This window comes from Phocoena sinus, chromosome 8 (genome assembly GCF_008692025.1).
Source record: "Phocoena sinus isolate mPhoSin1 chromosome 8, mPhoSin1.pri, whole genome shotgun sequence".
Lineage (NCBI taxonomy): Eukaryota > Metazoa > Chordata > Mammalia > Artiodactyla > Phocoenidae > Phocoena > Phocoena sinus.
In genome coordinates this window covers 26,803,312-26,825,739 of record NC_045770.1, presented here as the reverse complement: position 1 = coordinate 26,825,739, position 22,428 = coordinate 26,803,312, and the positions used below count along the sequence as shown (strand labels likewise).

The following is a 22,428-nucleotide window of genomic DNA, read 5'->3' as shown; positions in this document are numbered from 1 at the left end:
ATGGTATATCTCTCCATCTATTTCTATCATCTTTAATTAATTTAATCAGTGTCTTATAATTTTCTGCATACAGGTCTTTTGTCTCCTTAGGTAGGTTTATTCCTAGATATCTTACTCTTTTTGTTGTAATGGTAAATGGCAGTGTTTTCTTGATTTCACTTTCAGATTTTTCATCATTAGTGTATAGGAATGCCAGAGATTTCTGTACATGAATTTTGTATCCTGCTACGTTACCAAATTCATTGATTGGCTCTAGTAGGTTTCCGGTAGCATCTTAGGATTCTCTATGCATCGTATCATGTCATCTGTAAACAGTGACAGCTTTACTTCATCTTTTCCAATTTGGATTCCTTTTATTTCCTTATCTTCTCTGATTGTGGTGGCTAAAACTTCCAAAACTATGTTGAATAAGAGTGGTGAGAGTGGGCAACCTTGCCTTGTTCCTGATCTTAGTGGAAATGCTTTCAGTTTTTCACCATTGAGGATGATGTTGGCTGTGGTTTTGTCATATATGGCCTTTATTATGTTGAGGAAAGTTCCCTCTATGCCTACTTTCTGCAGGGTTTTTATCATAAATGGGTGTTGAATTTTGTCGAAAACTTTCTCTGCATCTATTGAGATGACCCTATGGTTTTTTTCCTTCAGTTTTTTAATATGGTGTATCACATTGATTGACTTGCATATATTAAAGAATCGTTGCATTCCTGGAATAAACCCCACTTGATCATGGTGTATGATCCTTTTAATGTGCTGTTGGATTCTATTTGCTAGTATTTTGTTGAGGATTTTTGCATCTATGTTCATCAGTGATATTGGTCTGTAATTTTCTTTCTTTGTGATATCCTTGTCTGGTTTTGGTATCAGGATGATGGTGGCCTCGTAGAATGAGTTTGGGAGTATTCCTCCCTCTGCTATACTTTGGAAGAGTTTGACAAGGATAGGTGTTAACTCTTCTCTAAATGTTTTATAGAATTCACCTGTGAAGCCATCTGGTCCTGGGCTTTTGTTTGTTGGAATAATTTTATTCACAGTTTCAATTACAGTGCTTGTGATTGGTCTATTCATATTTTCTATTTCTTCCTGATTCAGTCTTGGCAGGTTGTGCACTTCTAAGAATTTTTCCATTTCCTCCAGGTTGTCCACTTTATTGCCATAGAGTTGCCTGTAGTAATCTCTCATGATCTTTTGTATTTCTGCAGTGTCAGTTGTTACTTCTCCTTTTTCATTTCTAATCCTATTGATTTGAATCTTCTCCCTTTTTTTCTTGATGAGTCTGGATAATGCTTTATCAATTTTGTTTATCTTTTCAAAGAACCAGCTTTTAGTTTTATTGATCTTTGCTATTGTTTCCTTCATTTCTTTTTCATTTATTTCTGATCTGATCTATATGTTTTATTTCCTTGTGCTAACTTTGGGGTTTTTTCTTCTTTCTCTAATTGCTTTAGGTGCAAGGTTAGGTTGTTTATTCGAGATGTTTCTTGCTTCTTAAGGTAGGATTGTATTGCTATAAATTTCCCTCTTAGAACTGCTTTTGCTGCCTCCCATAGGTTTTGGGTCGTCATGTCTCCATTGTCATTTGTTTCTAGGTATTTTTTTATTTCCTTTTTGATTTCTTCAGTGATCACTTCGTTATTAAGTAGTGTATTGTTTAGCCTCCATGTGTTTGTATTTTTTACAGACCTTTTCTTGTAATTGATATCTAGTGTCATAGCATTGTGGTCAGAAAAGATACTTGATACAATTTCAATTTTCTTAAATTTACCAAGGCTTGATTTGTGACCCAAGATATGATCTGTCCTGGAGACTGTTCCATGAGCACTTGGGAAAAATGTGTATTCTGTTGTTTTTGGATGGAATGTCCTATTAATATCAATTAAATCCATCTTGTTGAATGTATCAATTATAGCTTGTGTTTCCTTATTTATTTTCATTTTGGATGATCTGTCCATTGGTGAAAGTGGGGTGTTAAAGTCCCCTAGTATGAATGTGTTGCTGTTGATTTCCCCTTTTATGGCTGTTAGTATTTGCCTTATGTATTGAGGTACTCCTATGTGGGGTGCATAAATATTTACAATTGTTATATGTGCTTCTAAGATCTATCCCTTGATCATTATTTGGTGTCCTTCTTTGTCTCTTCTCATAGTCTTTATTTTAAAGTCAATTTTGTCTGATATGAGAGTTGCTACCTCAGCTTTCATTTGGTTTCCGTATGCATGGAATATCTTTTTCACCCCCTAATTTTCAGTCTGTATGTGTCTCTAGGTCTGAAGTGGGTCTCTCGTAGACAGCATATATATAGGTCTTGCTTTTGTATCCATTCCGCCAGTCTGTATCTTTTGGTGGGAGAATTTAATCCATTTACATTTAAGGTAATTATCGATATGTATGTTCCTATTCCCATTTTCTTAGTTGTTCTGGGTTTGTTATCGTAGGTCTTTTCCTTCCCTTGTGTTTCTTGACTAGAGAAGTTCCTTAAGTATTTGTTGTAAATCTGGTTTTGTGGTGCTGAACTCTCTCAGCTTTTGCTTGTCTGTAAAGATTTTAATTTCTCCATCAAATCTGAATGAGATCCTTGCTGGGTAGAGTAATCTTGGTTGTAGGTTTTTCTCCTTCACCACTTTAAATATGTCCTGCCAGTCCCTTCTGGCTTGCAGAGTTTCTGCTGAAAGATCAGCTCTTAACCTTATGGGGATTCCCTTGTGTGTTATTTGTTGTTTTTCCCTTGCTGCTTTTAATATGTTTCCTTAGTACTTAATTTTTGACAGTTTGATTAATATGTGTCTTGGTGTGTTTCTCCTTGGATTTATCCGGTATGGGGCTCTCTGTGCTTCCTGGACTTGATTAACTATTTCCTTTCCCATATTAGGGAAGTTTTCAACTATAATCTCTTCAAATATTTTCTCAGTTCCTTTCTTTTTCTCTTCTTCTTCTGGAACCCCTATAATTTGAATGTTGGTTCATTTAATGTTGTCCCAGAGGTCTCTGAGACTGTCCTCAGTTTTTTACATTCTTTTTTCTTTATTCTGCTCTGCAATAGTTATTTCCACTATTTTATTTTCCAGGTCACTTATCCATTCTTCTGCCTCAGTTATTCTACTATTGATCCCATCTAGAGTATTTTTAATTTCATTTATTGTGTTGCTCATCATTGCTTATTTCATCTTTAGTTCTTCTAGGTCCTTGTTAAATGTTTCTTGCATTTATTCTATTTCCAAGATGTTGGACCATCTTTACTATGATTATTCTGAATTCTTTTTCAGGTAGACTGACTATTTCCTCTTCATTTGTTAGGTCTCGTGGGTTTTCATCTTGCTCCTTCATCTGCTGTGTGTTTTTCTGTCTTCTCATTTTGCTTTTCTTACTGTGTTTGGTGTCTCCTTTTCACAGGCTGCAGGTTCCTAGTTCCCATTGTTTTTGGTGTCTTTCCTCAGTGGCTGAAGTTGGTTCAGTGGGTTGTGTAGGCTTCCTGGTGCAGGGGACTAGTGCCTGTGTTCTGGTGGATGAGGTTGGATCTTGTCTTTCTGGTGAGCAGGTCCACGTCTGGTGGTTTGTTTTGGGGTGTCTGTGGACTTATTATGCTTTTAGTCAGCCTCTCTGCTAATGGGTGGGACTGTGTTCCTGTCTTGCTAGTTGTTTGGCATAGGGTGTCCAGCACTGTAGCTTGCTGGTCGTTGAGTGAAGCTGGGTGTTGGTGGGGAGATGGAGATCTCTGGGAGATTTTCACTGTTTGATATTACATGGAGCTGGGAGGTCTCTTGTGGACCAGTGTCTTGAAGTTGGCTCTCCTACCTCAGAGGCACAGCACTGACTCCTGGCTGCAGCACTGAGAGCCTTTCATCCACACAGCTCAGAATAAGAGGGAGAAAGAAAGAAAGAAAGAAAGAAAGAAAGAAAGAAAGAAAGAAAGAAAGAAAGAAAGAAAGAAAGGAAGGAAGAAAGAAAGAAGGAAAGAAAGAAAGAAAGAAACAGGATAAAAGAAAATAATATAAAGTAAGATAAAAGTTATTAAAATAAAAAATAATTATTAAGAAAAAAGATTTTTTTAAGTGAAAAAAAAAAAAAAAAACAGTAGGGTAGAACCCTAGGACAAATGGTGAAAGCAAAGCTATACAGACAAAATCTCACACAGAAGCATACACATACACAGTAACAAAAAGAGGAAAAGGGGAAAAAATCATAAATCTTGCTCTCAAAGTCCACCTCCTCAATTTGAGATGATTCGTTGTCTATTCAGGTATTCCACAGATGCAGGGTACATCAAGTTGATTGTGGAGATTTAATCCACTGTTTCTGAGGCTGCTAGGAGAGATTTCCCTTTCTCTTCTTTGTTTGCACTGCTCACAGGGTTCTGCTTTGGATTTGGCCCTGCCTCTGCATGTAGGTCGCCAGAGGGCGTCTGTTATTTGCTCAGACAGGACGGGGTTAAAGAAGCCGCTGATTTGGGGGCTCTGGCTACTCAGGCCACAGGGAGGGAGGGGTACGGATTGCGGGGCGAGCCTGTGGTGGCAGAGGCCGGCGTGACGTTGCACCAGCCTGAGGCATGCTGTACATTCTCTCAGGGATGTTGTCCCTGGATCCTGGGACCCTGGCAGTGGCGGGCTGCACAGACTCCCCAGAAGGCAGGTGTGGATAGTGACCTGTGCTCTCACACAGCCTTCTTGGTGGCAGCAGCAGCAGCCTTTGCCTCTCATGCTTGTCTCTAGGGTCCGCGCTTTTGGCCGTGGCTCGCGCGCATCTCTGGAGCTCCTTTAAGCAGCACTCTTAATCCCCTCTCCTTGCGCTCCAGGAAACAAAGAGGGAAGAAAAAGTGTCTTGCCTCTTCGGCAGGTCCAGACTTTCCCCAGGACTCCCTCCTGGCTAGTCGTGATGCACTAACCCCTTGCAGGCTGTGTTCACGCCGTCAACCCCAGTCCTCTTCCTGCGCTCTGAGGGAAGCCCAAGCCTCAGCTCCCAGCCCTGCCCACCCCAGCGGGTGAGCAGAAAAGCCTCTCGGGCTGGTGAGTGCCTGTCGGAACCCATCCTCTGTGCAGGAATCTCTCTGCTTTGCCCTCTGCACCCCTCTGTTGTGCTCTCCTCCACGGGTCCAAAGCTTCCGCCCTCTGCCACCCGCAGTCTCTGCCCACGAAGGGTCTTCCTAGTGTGTGGAAAGCTTTCCTCCTTCACAGCTCCCTCCCACTTGTGCAGGTCCCATCCCTATTCTTTTGTCTCTGTTTATTCTTTTTTCTTTTGCCCTACCCAGGTACATGGGGAGTTTCTTGCCTTTTGAGAGGTCTGAGGCCTTCTGCCAGTGTTCAGTAGGTGTTCTGTAGGAGTTGTTCCACATGTAGATGTATTTCTGATGTATCTGTGGGGAGGAAGGTGATTTCCATGTCTTACTCTTTTGCCATCTTCCCCCTCTCCCATATGTTGAAACCTTAACTCCCAGTGTGAAGGTATTAAGAAGTGAAGCCTTTGGAAAGTGATTAGGTCATGAGGGTGGAGCCCTCATGATTGGGATTAGTGCCCTTAAAAGAGATCCCAGAGAGCTAGCTTACTCTCCTTCTCCTCCTGCCATGTGAAGTTACAGTGAGGAAAGAGCTGTCAATGAGTAAGCAGGCCCGCACTGTGGGCCATGATCTAATATGTCCCAGTGTCATGGTCTTAAACTTCCGAGACTCCAGAACTGTGAGAAATAAATGTTTGTTGTTTAAAAGCCACTCAGTTTATGTTATTTTTGTTATAGCAGCCAGAACAGACTGAAACAGTAATCAAGAACTGTTTGAAAAGTTGTTGGCAGGGTTTAGGGACACCAACAAGAAAAAGGATTGTGCTATATCCTCAAGCTAGCAACAGCATGGAGACTTTACATCCATAAGTGTGAATGCACAAGTAAGTGGAGGATATGTTTGTATGGAGAGTGTAGCTGTATGGAGAATGCTGAATGGCAGGTTATTTAATGGATGCAGTCACCCCACATTGACCTGACAGGAAAGGAATCATAGAAAAAATAGCCTAACCTCACTCTTCTCCAGCTCTTTGGTATTCTTGCAACTGACTTCCTTTAATCAACTCAACTGGAAGTCAAATATCATAAATTCAGGCCACATTGGTCAGGCTTCTCTTGCATCAACCCAAGGCAAGATGGGGAAAAATGAAAAGTGTATCTACTAACCCCAAACTCCCAATCCATCCCTCCCCCACTCTCCCTCCCCCTTGGAAACCACAAGTCTATTCTCTATGTCTGTGATTCTGTTTCTGTTTTGTAGATAGGTTCATTTGTGTCATATTTTAGATTCCATGTATAAGTGATATCATATGGTTAGCAGATAAAAACTATTATATATAGAATGGAAAAACAACAAGGTCCTATTTTATAGCACAGGGAACAATATTCAATATGCTGTGATAAACCATAATGGAAAAGAATATTAAAAAGAATGTATACATATGTATAACTGAATCACTTTGCTGTATAACAGAAACTAACACAACATTATAAGTAAACTATACTTCAATTTTTTAAAAAGTGTATCTGGATGGACAATCCAGCACAATTCCCAAAGAAACACTTAGCATAAAATCTGAGTACAGATAACTAGCAAGATAATAAGTCTATCGTTTTGAATTTACAAGCTTGCCTTTTTAAAAATGAATAGCTAATTGAGTATTGGAGTGGTTAATTTGGCAATGATGCTGAACTACCTGTTTAAACAAATCAGCAGCAGCAGCACAGCCAAAGTAGTTTTAGTGTGAAGTGATGGATCAAATGATGTAGGACCAATGTACATGCCTCAGATAAGGAGAGTCTAAGCTATATAAACTTGGAAGCAGTTGTTCTAGGACTAGTAATCTAAGATAAATAGAACCTCAAACAACAGTAGCAATCCCTTCCTTTCTGCAACCTCGACTACTAAAGATATGTTATGGATATAAATACCTCAAGATTTACATTCATAATTAGCCCTAAAAACAAACCCTAGGATTTCCTACTGGAATTTATCATTCTCAAAAAAATTTTAACAAAGTTTCTAAAAGGATTTGAACCTAATAAATCAGTGTATTTTCTATGTTCTATATGTCTTATTGCCTTACTAAACTTTCCAGTTTTAGAGAGATGATAATGAATGTTTTCCCAAATAGAAAGCCAATAAAATGGTTTAACATTATGAATATCTATTGACACATGATACAGAACTACCTCTATGGAGTTGAAACAGTTGAAATGGAGCATTAGAAGCCATATATTGATTACAATATTGTTTACAAGAACAAAAAAAGAGAACAATCTTAATAAGGATACAAATGAGCTTTAGAAAACCATCATGAAATAATATTAAGCAACCTTTAAAATAGTGCTTGTTAGGTTTTTGATAGCAGAGATAAATAATTATTTTAGGAAATAAAAATATGCATACAACATTAGCATTCATTTTGGTGAGAATATAAATAAGAAGAACTAGAAGAAATTCAATAAATATTAAAAGATAGTTTGGATTGTGGATATATGGTTGACTTTTTTAAATTTTTATTGGAGTATAGTTGATTTATAATGTTCTGTTAGTTTTATGCATACAGCAAAATGAATCAGTTATACATATACATATATTGACTCTTTTTTAGATTCTTTTCCTATATAGGCCATTACAGAGTATTGAGTAGATTTCCTGTGCTATACATTAGGTCCTTACTAGTTGTCCATTCTATATATAATAGAGTGTATATGTCAATCCCAATCTCCCAAATTATCTCACCCCCAGCCTTACCCCCTGATAATCATAAGTTTGTTTTCTACACCTGTAACTCTATTTCTCTTTTGTAAGTTCATTTGTAGCCATTTTTTAGATTCCATATGTAAGCAATATCACATATTTATCTTTTTCTGTCTGACTTATTTCACTCAATATGACAATCTCTAAGTCCATCTATGTTGCTGCAAATGGCATTATTTTGTTCATTTTTATAGCTGAGTAATATTCCATTGTATATATATGTACCACATCTTCTTAATTCATTCCTCTGTGGTTTGATACTTAGGTTGCTTCCATGTCTTGGCTATTGTAAATAGCACTACAATGAATATTGGGGTGCATGTATCTTTTGAATTATGGTTTTCTCAGGATAATGCCCAGAAGTGGGATTGCTGGATCATATGGTAACTCTATTTTTAGTTTTTTAAGGAATCTCCATACTGTTTTCCATAGTGGCTCTACCAGTTGGCATTCCCACCAACAGTGTATGAGGGTTCCTTTTTCTCCACATTCTCTCCAGCATTTATTGTTTATAGATTTTTTGATGATGGCCATTCTGAAGGGTGTGAAGTGATACTCCATTGCAGTTTTGATTTGCTTTTCTCTAATAATTAGTGATGTTGAGGATCATTTCATGTGCTTTTTGGCCATCTGTATGTCTTCTTTGGTGAAATTTCTATTTAGATCTTCCACTCATTTTCTGATTGACTTGTTTGTTTTATTGATATTGAGCTGTATGAGCTGTTTGTACATTTTGGAGATTAATCCCTTGTCTGTTACTTCATTTGCAAATGTTTTCCCCAATTCTGTAGGTTGTCTTTTCATTTTTTTTATGTTTGTTTTTTTGCTGTGAAAAACCATTTAAGTTTAATTAGGTCCCATTTGTTTATATTTGCTTTTATTTTCATTACTCTAGGAAGTGATCAAAAAAGATCTTCCTGTGATTTACGTCAGAGAGTGTTCTGCCTATGGTTTCCTCTAAGAGTTTTAAAGTATCTGGCCTTACATTTAAATATTTAATCCATTTTGAGTTGATTATTTTTTGGTGTTAGGGTGTGTTCTAATTTCATTCTTTTGCATGTGGCTGTCCAGTTTTCCCAGCACCACTTATTGAAGAGATGGTCTTTTCTCCACTGTATATTCTTGCCTCCTTTGTCATAGATTAGGTGATCGTAGGTGTGTGGGTTTATCTCTGGGCTTTCTATCCTGTTCCATTTATCTACATTTCTGTTTTTGTAACATTATAATACTGTTTGATTACTGTAGCTCTATAGTGTAGTCTAAAGTCAGGGAGCCTGATTCCTCCAGCTGTGTTTTTTCTCTCTCAATATAGCTTTGGTTGTTCAGGGTCTTTTGTGTTTCCATACAGATTGTAAAATTTTTTGTTCTAATTCTGTGAAAAATGGCATTGGTAATTTGATAGGGATTACATTGAATCTGTAGATTGCTTTGGGTATTATAGTCATTTTGACAATATTGATTCTGCAATCCAAAAACATGTTATATGTCTTCATCTGTTTGTGTCATCTGTTATTTCTTTCATCACTATCTTATAGCTTTCCGAGTACAGGTCTTTTGCCTCCTTAGGTAGTTTTATTCCTAGGTATTTTATTCTTTTTGATGGAAGCATAAATGGGATTGTTTCCTTAACTTCTCTTTCTGATTTTTCATTGTTAGTGTGCAGGAATGCAAGAGAATTCTGTGTATTAATTTTGTATCCTGCAACTTTACCAAATTCATTGATGAGCTCTGATAGTTTTCTGGTAAGATCTTAAGGATTTTCTATGTATAGTATCATGTCATCTGCAAACAATCACAGTTTTACTTATTTTTCCAATTTGGATTCATTTTATTCCTTATTTTTCTCTGATTGCCAAGGTTAGGACATCCAAAAATATGTTGAATAAAAGTGGTGAGACTGGACATTCTTGACTTGTTCCTGATCTTAGAGGAAATGCTTTCAGGTTTTCACCATTGAGAGTAATGTTTGTTGTGGGTTGATTGTATATGGCCTTTATTATGTTGAGGTAAGTTCCCTCTATGCCCACTTTCTGCAGAGTTTTTTATCATAAATGGTGTTGAATTTTGTCAAAAGCTTTTTCTGCATCTACTGAGATGATCATATGGTTCTTATTCTTCATTTTGGTAATGTGGTGTATCACATTGATTGATTTGCATATATTGAAGAGTGCTTACATCCCTGGGATAAATCCCACTTGATCATGGTGTATGATCCTTTTAATGTGTTGTTGGATTTGGTTTGCTAGTTTTTTGCTGAGGATTTTCGTGTCTGTGTTCATCGGTGATATTGACCCATAATTTTTGTGTGTGTGTGTGATATCTTTGTCGGGTTTTGGTATCAAGGTGATGGTGGCCTCATAAAATGGGTTTGGGTGTGTTCCTTCCTCTTCAATTTTTTGCAAGAGCTTCTGAAGTGTAGGTGTTAACTCTTCACTAAATGTTTGATAGAATTTGCCTGTGAAGCCGCCTGTTCCTAGACTTTTGCTTGTTAGAAGATTTTTAATCACAGTTTCAATTTCATTACTTGTGATTGGTCTGTTCATATATTTTATTTCATCCTGGTTCAGTCTTGGAAGGTTGTACCTTTCTAAGAATTTGTCCATTTCTTCTATGTTGTCCATTTTATTGGCACATAGTTGCCTGTAGTAATTTCTTATGATTCTTTGTACTTCTGTGTTGTCCATTGTAACTTCTCCTTTTTCATTTCTAATTTTATTGATTTGAATCCTCTCCCTTTTTTTCTTGATGAGTCTGGCTAAAGGTTTATCAATTTTGTTTATCTTTTCAAGGAACCAGCTCCTAGTTTTATTGATCTTTGCTATTGTTTTCTTTGTCTCTCTTTCATTTATTTCTGCTCTGATTTTTATCTTTTACTAACTTAAGGGGTTTTTTGCTCTTCTTTCTCTAGTTGCTTTAGGTGTAAGGATAGGTTGTTTATTTTAGATTTTTCTTGTTTCTTGAGGTAAGATTGTATTGCTATAAACTTCCCTCTTCGAACTGCTTTTGCTGTGCTCCATAGGTTTTTGATCGTCGTGTTTTCGTTGTCATTTGTCTGTACGTATTTTATTTCCTCTCTGATTTCTTCAGTGGTCCATTGGTTATTTAGTGTCTTTTGTGTTTATTTTGTTCCATGGCAGTGATTTCCACCACTCTGTCTCCCAGCTCTTTTATTCTTTCTGCTTCAGTTATTCTGCCACTGCTTCCTTCTAGTGTATTTTTCATTTCAGTTATTGTGATTTCATCTCTGCTTGTTCTTCAGCTCTTCTAGGTCTTTGTTAAACATTTCTTGTATCTTGTTGATCCATGCCTCTATTCTTTTTCTGAGATCATTTTTACTATCATTATTCTGAATTATTTTTCTGGTACATTGCCTTTCTCCTTTTCATTTAGTTTTTCTTATAGGTTTTTATCTTTCTCCTAAGTCTGCAGCATATTTCTCTGTCATCTCATTTTGTCTAACTTACTGTGTTTGTGGTCTCCTTTCTGCAGGCTGCAGGATCTTAGTTCTTCTTGCTTCCAGTGACTGCCCCTTGGTGGATGAGGTTGGTCCAGAGGTTTGTGCCAGTATCCCTTTGATAGAGGGTTCAACTGGTGTTGTATTGACCAGAGCCTGCCCTGGATATTTAGTGGGACCTCCCCTTTGCTCTTTGGTTGTCAATGCCCTGTCAAGGGTGGGGTTTGCTCCCTAGTTACTGAAGTAGAGGCCCCTCGGTCTGTTTCTTAGCTGTGTTTCCAATCTGCAGTGTGAGGTAGGTAAGAATGGAGCACTCCAACCAGGAGAGAAGCCACTGAGTACTCCTCCTCTGGACATGTTCACGTGTGTATGTGCTCTGTTGTGTCCCCTTTCACCCACTGTGGGTGTCCTGTGACCATTAACTTAACTGCACATGTTGGTTGTGCTAGTCCAATCAAAAATACACACAGGTCCAGCTACAATTTATCTGACTGTGACAGGGCCTTTTAAGGCCATAGCTGAGTCGGTGCAGGCCCCCCCCCAAAAAATAAAAAGTACCAAATGTATGAAATCTCAGTTATGTGTGAGCATGGGCTGATTAGTCATTAACCCATCAAGATGTCTTATTTAAGGGGAATGAGTGGGCGATTTTAAGTTAAGATGGTCCTGAAGTAAGAACCAGATGTCTTATAAAGATCACCGTTAGCTACCCCCAAGGAGTATGGGCCCAGTGCGAGAAGAGGGATCCCTGCCGAGCGGGTTGCTGGTTTCACACGGCATGGTGATTAAGCTCGTGATCTAATGGAGTGGCCATAGGATATAATGGAAATAAAATTGTTTGAGGATATATAATATGTAAGAGCATATATATTATGTAATTTGTAAGATTAGTAAGATTTAATACGGGCTTTAACTTACCGTATGGGAAATAAATGAATGCACAATAATACATAGCATGTACATATGGATATTTACAAGGAGAGACTAAGATATTAACATGTATACATACACGTGTATGTAATACTCACAGTAAAATGTTTTGAAATAAATTATCTTTAATACTGACATAGTACTGTAGTGTTTTGGTAATTCTACAATAAGCTTTTTTCAAGGAATAGTTTATGTAGAATTCCAGCTTTGGGTGTTGGTTGTGAGATTTAATGTCTCTTCCTTGAGTCTTAGGGAGGAATGAGATTCTCCTTTTCCGGTTTACAAGACCGGGGTATTTTATTATACTACAAAGACTCTTCATTTTAAAAGTTTATTTTCAATAAGGCTGATTGTTGGTATTAGCACTAGGATCAGGAGGAAATATAAAGTAGATGCTAATTGGCCTACGATAATGTATGGGTGCTCTACAGGTTGGCCTCCGATTCATGTTAAGGTTAGGAGGTCTGCAATCAAAGTTCAGAATAAGAGTTGGCTAAAGGGTCAGAATATTATACTTCATTGTTTGGATGTTTGAAGTATTGGAATGAATACTAGGATGAGGATGGAAAGTAGTAGTGCTAGTACTCCTCCTAGTTTATTAGGAATTGATCGTAGGATTGCGTATGCAAATAGGAAATATCATTCTGGCTTGATGTGTGCAGGGGTGCTTAGTGGGTTTGCTGGGGTGTAGTTATCGGGGTCTCCTAAAAGGCCGGGTGTGAAGAGTTAGTGCTAGTAGGGTCAGGATTAATAGTAAAGCGCCTAAGATATCTTTGATTGTGTAGTAAGGGTGGAATGGGATTATATCTATATTGGATGGGATTCCTGTGGGGTTGTTGGATCCCATTTCGTGGAACAATAATAAGTGAACAGCTACTAATGCTGTAATGATGAATGGGAGGATAAAGTGGAAGGCGAAGAAACGTGTTAATGTTGCCTTGTCTACGGAGAATCCACCTCAGATTCATTCTACTAAGGTGTTACCAATATAAGGGATTGCTGATAGGAGGTTAGTGATAACGGTTGCGCCACAGAATGATATTTGTCCTCAGGGTAGGACATAGCCTACGAATGCGGTGGCCATAACTATTAGTAGTAGAAGTACGCCGACATTTCATGTTTCTTGGAACATGTAAGAACCGTAGTATAGGCCACGTCCGATGTGGGCGTAAAGGCAAATGAAGAATATGGAGGCTCCGTTTGCGTGTAGGTATCGGATGATTCAGCCATAGTTAACGTCTCGACAGATATGTGCGACTGATGAAAGAGCAGTTGAGGTGTCTGCTGTATAATGTATTGCTAGGAATAAGCCTGTCAGGATTTGTATGATTAGGCAGAGGCCTAGTAGGGAGCCAAAGTTTCATCATGAGGAAATGTTTGATGGGGTGGGAAGGTTGATAAATGTGTCATTGAGAATTTTTACTAGTGGGTGTGTTTTTCGGATGTTGGTCATTAAGGTTCTTGTAGTTGAATTACAATGATGATTTTTCATGTCATTGGTCGTGGTTGGAGTCCATGTGAGAATAATGACAATATATGTTGTTTTTATTATAAGCGTTATTTTTGTAATTAGTCTTGTGGGAGTTTCTTCAAAGCCTTCACCTAGTTACGGGAGTTTAGGGTTGATTGTGGGTGGTGCTATGGGGTGTGGAATTGTTTTTAGTTTTGGGGGTTCGTTTTTAGGTTTGATAGTATTTTTGATTTATTTGGGGGGAATATTAGTTGTATTTGGTTATACAACAGCTATAGCTACTGAGCAGTATCTTGAAGTTTGGGTTTCTAACAAAGTTGTGTTAGGGGGATTTCTTTTAGGTCTGATGGTAGAGTTTTTAGTGGTGCTGTATGTTTTAGGAGGTGAAGAAGTGAGCTTTGTGTTTGAGTTTAATGGATTAGGGGATTGAGTTATTTATGATACAGGAGACTCTGGGTTTTTTCGTGAGGAAGCTATAGGGATTGCTGCTTTGTACAGTTATGGCACCTGATTCGTTATTGTTACTGGGTGATCGTTGTTTATTGGTGTTGTGGTTATTATGGAGATTACTCGGGGCAATTAAATAATAGTATGGTAAGTGTTATGGTGATGAGGAAAGATAAGAAGTATAATTTGATGAGGCCTTTTTGGTTTGAAGTTAGTAGGGAGGCCTTTAGTTGAATGGAGGCTATGGTTTTTGGTAGAATAGTTTCTGTCCAGGTTAGATCTAGTAGAGAAGTTGTGAGTTTTTGGCTTATTGTTAGGACTAGGTGAGGGGGTAGGTGATGTATGATTGTGGGGAAGTAACCTAGTAGGGTGGAGAAATTGGTAGAATTTGATGGGTGTGGGTATTTTAGGTTTTTTGAATAGGTATTGATTTTGAATGCGAGAATAAAGCCTAAGATTGTTACTATAAGGGCTGTTAGTTTTAGGTGTAAAGGTATAGTTATTAAGGGGGTAGTTATTGGGGGTATATTGTTAGAGAGGATGAATCCGGCGAAGATGCTCCCGATTAATAGACGTTTGATAGGGTTAATCAGTATGGGGTTAGTTTCATTAATGCTTATGAGAGGAGGGAAGCGAGGTTGTTCTAGTAGAGTAAGGAAAATAATGCGAGTGCTGTAAATAGCTGTTAGGGAGGTGGCGATTAGTGTTAGTAGTAAGGCTCAGGCGTTGGTATAAGACGAAGTGGCGGCTTCAATGATGAGGTCTTTAGAGTAGAATCCTGTGAGGAATGGTATTCCTGTTAGTGTGAAGCAGCCAGTGATAAGGGCGGTTATAGTGAAGGGAAGGATTTTGTATAGTCCTCCTATTTTTCGAATGTCTTGTTCGTTATTTAGATTGTGGATGATGGAGCCGGAGCATAGGAATAATATAGCTTTAAAGAAAGCGTGTGTACAGATGTGCAGGAATGCTAGGTGAGGTTGGTTGAGGCCTATGGTTACTATTATTAGACCAAGTTGACTGGAGGTGGAGAAAGCAATAATTTTTTTAATGTCATTTTGGGTTAAGGCGCAAATAGCTGTGAATAGAGTGGTAAGGGCGCCTAGAGAAAGTATTATTGTTTGAATGAGTTTGTTGTTCTCTATTAGAGGGTAGAAACGGATAAGTAGGAAGATCCCTGCTACGACTATTGTGCTTGAGTGGAGTAGGGCTGAGACTGGAGTGGGGCCTTCTATTGCTGAGGGTAGTCAAGGGTGTAATCCAAATTGGGCTGATTTTCCAGCTGCGGCTAGTGTGAGTCCTATGAAGGGGAGGTTTGGGGGGTATTGGTTGAGTATAAAGATTTGTTGTAGATCTCATGCGTTTGTGTTAGATAAGAATCAGGCTATAGATAGGAGGAATCCGATATTTCCGATGTGGTTATATAGGATTGCTTGAAGGGCGGCTGTATTGGGATCTGTCCGTCCGAATCATCAGCCAATTAATAAGAAGGATGTGATTCCTACTCCTTCTCATCCAATAAATAGTTGGAAGAGGTTATTAGCTGTGACGAGAATAAGTATGGTAATGAGGAAAATAAGTAGGTATTTGAAGAATTGGTTGATGTGAGGATCAGAGTGTATATATCGGATTGAAAATTCTATGATGGACCATGTAATGAATAATGCTACGGGTATAAATATAAGTGAGAAGTAGTTTATTTTAAAGCTGAGGGTTAGTTTAAGGGTATGGGTGGTAATTCAGTGTCAGTTTGAAATGAGTATTTCTTGATTTGTATGGATGAACATTGTTATTGGGATCAGGTTAGTGATGAAGGCAAATAGGGTTATATTCTTTATATAATGTTGGTATTTGTTGTTTTTGTAGAGGTTTGTACTAGATACTATAACAGGGGTAACCAGTATGAGTAGTGTAAGTGGAGGAAGTGAATAAGTTTATTACTTTTATTTGGAGTTGCACCAATTTTTTGGTTCCTAAGGCCAATGGATAACTACTATCCTTTAAAAGTTTGAAAAAGCCACATTGTTAGGTGTGGGGGGCATGAATTAGCAGTTCTTGCAATACTTTTTCGGTAAGTAAGAAGTTCTGTCTTCTGTTTTTAGCTTCACGGACTAATGTTCTTTTTAAACTATACTTACAATAAAGGGGTCCTAGGATGATTTTAGGATTTAGCGACAGGAGTAGTAAGGGGATAATGTGTAGGGCTATTAAGGTGTGCTCTCATGTAAAAAAGGGGTAAGGTTGTTAATATGGTGTGTATACTTGCCGCGTTGTGTTATGATTAGTATATATAAGGAGTAGAGGGCTGTGATTACAATGTTTGTTCCTATGAGGATGATGGTGAGGTTTGATCACGAGAAGGTTGATATGATTACGAGTAGTTCTCCAATCAGGTTGATGGTAGGGGGTAGGGCGAGGTTTGCTAGGCACGCTAGTAGTCGTCAGGTGGCTATTAGTGGGAGAAAGATTTGTAGGCCTCATGCTAGGATTATGGTTCAGCTATGAACTCGTTCGTAGTTTGAATTTGCTAGGCAGAATAATATAGAGGATGTAAGGCCGTGGGCAATTATTAGAGCAGTGGCTCCTATGTAGCTTCAAGGGGTTTGGATGAGGACAGCTGCCATGGCGAGTGCTATGTGGCTAATTGAGGAGTATGCGATTAGTGATTTTAGGTCTGTTTGGCGTAAACAGATAGAGCTGGTTATAATCATTCCTCATAGGGATAGTACAAGGAAGGGGTAGGCTATGTGTTCTGTTAGGGGGTTAAGGATTGATGTGATTCGTAGTATGCCATAGCCTCCGAGTTTTAATAATACGTCTGCAAGGACTATTGAACCTGCAATGGGGGCTTCTACATGTGCTTTAGGTAATCAGAGATGTAGACCATATAGAGGTATTTTTACTAGGAAAGCTATTATGCAAGCTAATCATATGAGAGTGTTAGATCAGGAAGTAGGTAGTGGTTGGGCTCAGTATTGTAGTAATAGGAAGTTTAGGGAACCTAGTGTATTTTGTAAATATGTTAGTGCTACTAGTAAGGGGAGAGATCCTATGAGTGTATAGAATAAGAAATAGAGTCCTGCATTAAGTCGCTCTGTTTTGTTGCCTCAATGGGTGATGATGATGAGCATAGGGATTAGTATAGCTTCAAATGTGATGTAAAACATGATTAATTCTATAGCAGTGAAGGTTATAATTAAAATGGTTTGTAGTATGATTAGCATTGTAATGTAGAGTTTTTTTCGGGTAAGTGATTCTTTTAGGAGGTGTGATTGGCTTGCTATTAGTATTAATGGGAGAAGTCACATTGTTAATATTAAGAGTAGTGTAGAAAGGGAGTCAGAGAAAAATGTCAAGGAGTAGTTGAGACTATTGTCGTTAAATTGGTTAAGTAAGAGTAGGCTTGTAAAGCTGATTAGTAAGCTGTGGGTTGTGGTATTAATTCAAAAAAAGTTACTTTTTGATAGTCAAGTTAAAGGTATTAGCATAATGGTAGGAATAATAAATTTTAGCATTGAAGGAGGTTAAGGTTTTGTACGTAGTCAGTACCATACGTATTGGAGATTATAACTAGCAGGGCCAGTCCGATAGCTGCTTCGCAGGCTGCAAATACTAAAAAGATGATTGGTACTATGTTGGTCAGAGTGAAGTGTGAGTTTAGGATTGTGAGGGCTGCTAAAATGAACAATGATAGTACCATACCTTCTAAGCATAGTAATGCAGATATTAGGTGGGATCGATATATTAATAGACCGATGAGAGATATGGTAAAGGCTATTAGAATATTAATATGGATTAAGGACATTTGGTACTTGTGAGTTTAAATCACAGTCTAGTGGGTCGAAACCACTTATTTTATTTTAAACTAAGTACCATATTTGTCTCATTCTAGGCCTTTTTGGGTTCATTCATAGGTCGGGCTAACCGCCAGTAGGGAGATTAAGAATAGGGTCATAAGGAGTATAGTTGTTAGGTTATTTGTTTGAATTGCTCAGGGTAAGGGGAGTAGGAGAGCAATTTCTAGGTCGAAAAGGAGGAAAGTAATTGCTACTAGGAAGAATTTTATGGAGAAGGGTAGGCGAGCAGATCCTATCGGGTCAAAGCCACATTCGTAAGGGCTGGTTTTTTCTGCATAGATGTTTAGTTGGGGGAGTCAAAAAGCGATAAGTATGAGTAGTAAGGCTAGGGTTGTGTTCGTCAGTAACGTTAGTAGAAAGTTTATTGTTCTTTTTCGGGGTGTACCGAAACTAACTGATTGGAAGTCAGTTGTACTTGTTAATACTAAAAGGACTATGAACCTCATCAATAAATAGATACATAGAGGAATAATCATACAACGTCTACGAAGTGTCAGTATCAAGCAGCGGCTTTGAAGCCAAAGTGGTGATTTGATGTGAAGTGAAATGTTAATTGGCGCATGAAGCAGACAATAAGGAAGGTAGATCCGATGATGACATGTAATCCATGGAAGCCTGTGGCTACAAAGAATGTAGATCCATAGACTCCATCTGAGATTGTGAATGGGGCTTCATAGTACTCTGATGCTTGAAGCAGGGTGAAATAGAGGCCGAGTATGATTGTGATGAGAAGAGCTTGGAGTGTATGTTTGCGGTTGCCTTCTATGAGACTATGATGGGCTCAAGTAATGGATACACCGGAAGCTAATAATACAGAGGTATTGAGAAGTGGAACTTCTAGTGGATTTAGGGGGTGGATGCCTGTTGGTGGTCAGGAACCACCTAATTCAGGGGTAGGGGCAAGACTTGAATGGTAAAAGGCTCAGAAGAAGCCTGTAAAAAATAGGACTTCTGATAGGATAAATAAGATTATACCATATCGAAGTCCCTTTTGAACGGTTGGTGTGTGGTGACCTTGGAAAGTGCTTTCTCGAACAATGTCTCATCATCATTGGTATATTGTTAGGGTATTTGTCAATAGGCTTAAAGTTAGTAGAATTATTGAGTTGAAGTGGAATCATATGATTAGGCCTGATGTTATAAGAAATGCTGAGAGAGCTCCTGTAAGGGGTCAAGGACTGGGGTTTACTATATGATACGAGTGGGTTTGGTGGGTCATTATGTATTGTCTTGCAAGTATAGGCTTACTAGTAAGGTGAATACGTAGGCTTGGATTAAGGCTGTGGCAAATTCGAGGATAATTAATAGAGTAAGATTAGTGAATGTGATGAGGGCTGTGAATAGACTAATATTTATTAATGCAAGAGTTGCACTTCCAATTAGATGTAGTAATAGGTGACCTGCTGTGATGTTGGCTGTTAGTCGTACTGCTAGGGCTAAAGGTTGAATAAATAGACTGATAGTTTCAATTATCACTTGTATAGGGATTAGAAAAGTGGGAGTGCCTAATGGTAAAAGGTGAGCTAGGGATATCTTTGTCTTGTTACGGAAACCTATAACAATAGTGCCAGCTCATAGAGGGATAGCCATACCTAAGTTTATTGAGAGTTGAGTGGTAGGTGTAAATGAGTGGGGTATTATTCCAAGAAGGTTTGTGGAAGCAATAAACAGGAAAAGTGAAATAAGTATAAGAGATCAGGTTTGTCCTTTGAGATTATGAGTAACTATTAGTTGTTTTGATGTGAGCTTGGTCAGTCATTGCTGAATAGCGATCATACGGTTGTTGATTAATTGATTTGGTGCTGGGAATAGTATGGTGGGGAATATAATAATTAGAGTAGTGATAGGAATACCTAGTATTATTGGGACTATAAAAGGGGTAAATAGATTTTCGTTCATGTGTAATTTCAAGGGGTTTGTTGTTTTTGTAATTTAGCAAGCATTGGTTTGGGGGAAGGGGAGTAGAAGTGTTTTGAGATTTTTAGTTGAAATAATGTGAAGAGGGTAAAGACCATAGAGAGAATGGTAAGAAGTCATGTGGATGTATCTAGTTGTGGCATATCATTAAGGGGAGTGTATAACTCTCAATCTTTAACTTAAAAGGTTAACGTTAGTTTAGCTTCTTAATGAGATTATAATATGGATGTAGATCATTTTTCAAAGTTCTCTAAGGGTACTAATTCGAGAATGATTGGTATAGAGCTATGGTTTGAGCCGCAGATCTCTGAACATTGTCTGTAGAATAGACCAGGTCGTGTTGATATTAGGGTTGTTTGGTTTAGACGTCCAGGAATTGCATCTGTTTTTAAGCCCAGAGAAGGGACAGCTCATGAGTGTAATACATCTTCTGAGGAAACTAGTATTCGGATTGTTATTTGTATGGGCAGAACCATTCGATTATCTACTTCTAGTAATTGTAGTTCTCCTGGTTTTAGGTCCGAGGTTGGAATCATGTAGGAATCAAAGTTTAGGTCTTCGTAGTCAGTATATTCATAGCTTCAATATCATTGATGTCCTATTGTTTTTACGGTTAGAGAGGGATTGTTAATTTCGTCTATTATGTAAAGAATACGTAGAGAAGGTAGGGCAATTGTAATTAAGGTAATGGCTGGGAGGACGGTCCAAATGGTCTCTACTTCTTGGGCGTCTATTGCATTGATATGTGTTAGTTTGGTTGTAAGTATTAGGGTGATAATATAGAGGACTAGGGAGCTAATTAGGAAGACAACTATTAGTGCGTGATCATGAAATTGCAGGAGTTCTTCTATAACAGGTGATGTTGCGTCTTGTAAGCCTAGTTGAAAAGGATATGCCATGGAGATATACAGGATTTTCACTTGTGATTTAACTTTGACAAAGTTATGTAACACTTTACTAATATCTCACTCATAAAGAAAGATATAATGGTTATGATGTTGGCCTGAAACCGATTAGAGGGGGTTCGATTCCTTCCTTTCTTGAACATTTTGGGTTAACATATACTGGCTCTTCAAATGTATGGCATGGTGGAGGACATCCGTTTAGTCATTCAAGGTTTGTAGAGGTGAGATCCACTGCTGATACTTCCCGTTTAGATGCGAATGCTTCTCAAATAATGAAAATTATTAGTATGACTGCTGTCAGTGAGATGAAAGAGCCTATTGATGAAATGGTGTTTCATGTTGTGTAGGCGTCTGGATAGTCGGAGTATCGACGAGGTATTCCAGATAGGCCGAGGAAGTGTTGTGGAAAGAATGTTATATTTACACCTACGAATATAATTACGAATTGAATTTTTGTTCATGTTGGGTTGAGTGTATAGCCTGAAAATAGTGGGAATCAGTGAACGAAACCTCCTATGATGGTGAAAACAGCTCCTATTGAAAGCACATAGTGAAAATGGGCAACTACATAGTGGGTGTCGTGGAGAATAACATCTAAGGATGAGTTAGCTAGGATGATACCAGTTAAACCTCCTACTGTAAATAGGAAAATAAAGCCTAAGGCTCATATTAGAGTGGGAGATCATTTGCTATTTCCTCTGTGAAGTGTTGCCAGTCAACTGAAGACTTTTACTCCTGTGGGAATGGCAATAATTATAGTGGCTGATGTAAAGTATGCTAGTGTATCTACGTCTATTCCGACTGTAAATATGTGATGGGCTCATACAATAAAACCCAGGAAGCCAATAGAAACCATAGCCCATACTATTCCCATATACCCAAAGGGCTCTTTTTTCCCTGAATAGTAGGTTACGATATGTGAGATTATTCCAAAGCCAGGCAGAATTAGAATATATACTTCGGGGTGGCCAAAAAATCAGAATAGATGTTGATATAAGACTGGGTCGCCTCCTCCTGCGGGATCGAAAAAGGTTGTATTTAGGTTTCGATCAGTTAATAGTATGGTAATTCCGGCTGCTAGGACGGGTAGTGATAATAAGAGTAAGACCGCTGTAACTAGGACCGATCACACGAAGAGAGGTGTTTGGTATTGGGTCATAGCGGGTGGTTTTATATTAATAATAGTTGTAATGAAGTTAATAGCCCCAAGGATTGAAGACACGCCAGCTAAATGTAGAGAGAAAATAGTAAGGTCTACTGAGGCTCCCGCATGTGCTAGATTTCCTGCTAGAGGGGGGTACACAGTTCAGCCTGTACCTGTGCCGGCTTCAACTATTGAGGATGCTATCAGTAGCAGGAAGGAAGAGGGAAGCAGTCAGAAGCTTATGTTGTTTAGACGAGGGAAGGCCATGTCAGGGGCTCCAATTATTAAGGGGACTAGTCAGTTTCCGAATCCTCCAATTATGATAGGTATCACTATATAGAAAATTATCACGAAGGCGTGGGCTGTTACTAGTACGTTGTAAATTTGGTCATCTCCGATAAATGAGCCAGGTTGACCTAATTCAGCACGAATCAACAAGCTTAGACCAGTACCTACTATTCCTGCCCAGGCACCAAATAGTAGATATAGAGTATCAATGTCTTTGTGATTGGTAGAGAATAGTCATCGGTTTATGAACATAGGTAAAATGGCCAAGTA

At 38.4% G+C, this 22,428-nt stretch overlaps 1 protein-coding gene, 3 long non-coding RNA genes and 1 pseudogene across 8 annotated transcripts in view; 3 read left to right on the top strand and 2 right to left on the bottom strand.

Moving 5' to 3' along the window:
- Positions 1-22,428, top strand: part of GRIA4 (glutamate ionotropic receptor AMPA type subunit 4) — a 520,825-nt gene that overhangs the window by 295,390 nt on the left and 203,007 nt on the right. The gene's annotated exons all lie outside the window — the stretch shown is intronic.
- On the top strand, positions 1,378-17,508 carry LOC116757802. Its single transcript, XR_004351087.1, has 3 exons — positions 1,378-1,389; positions 2,466-2,467; positions 17,282-17,508. It is a non-coding gene; the product is annotated as an uncharacterized LOC116757802 (long non-coding RNA).
- Positions 2,246-20,654, bottom strand: LOC116757803. Its single transcript, XR_004351088.1, has 3 exons — positions 20,295-20,654; positions 4,116-4,120; positions 2,246-2,256 (listed from the first exon to the last, which is right to left on the bottom strand). It is a non-coding gene; the product is annotated as an uncharacterized LOC116757803 (long non-coding RNA).
- Positions 5,105-15,222, top strand: LOC116757801. The gene is made up of 2 exons (XR_004351086.1): positions 5,105-5,137; positions 13,706-15,222. It is a non-coding gene; the product is annotated as an uncharacterized LOC116757801 (long non-coding RNA).
- Positions 18,525-19,819, bottom strand: LOC116757800 (annotated as a pseudogene).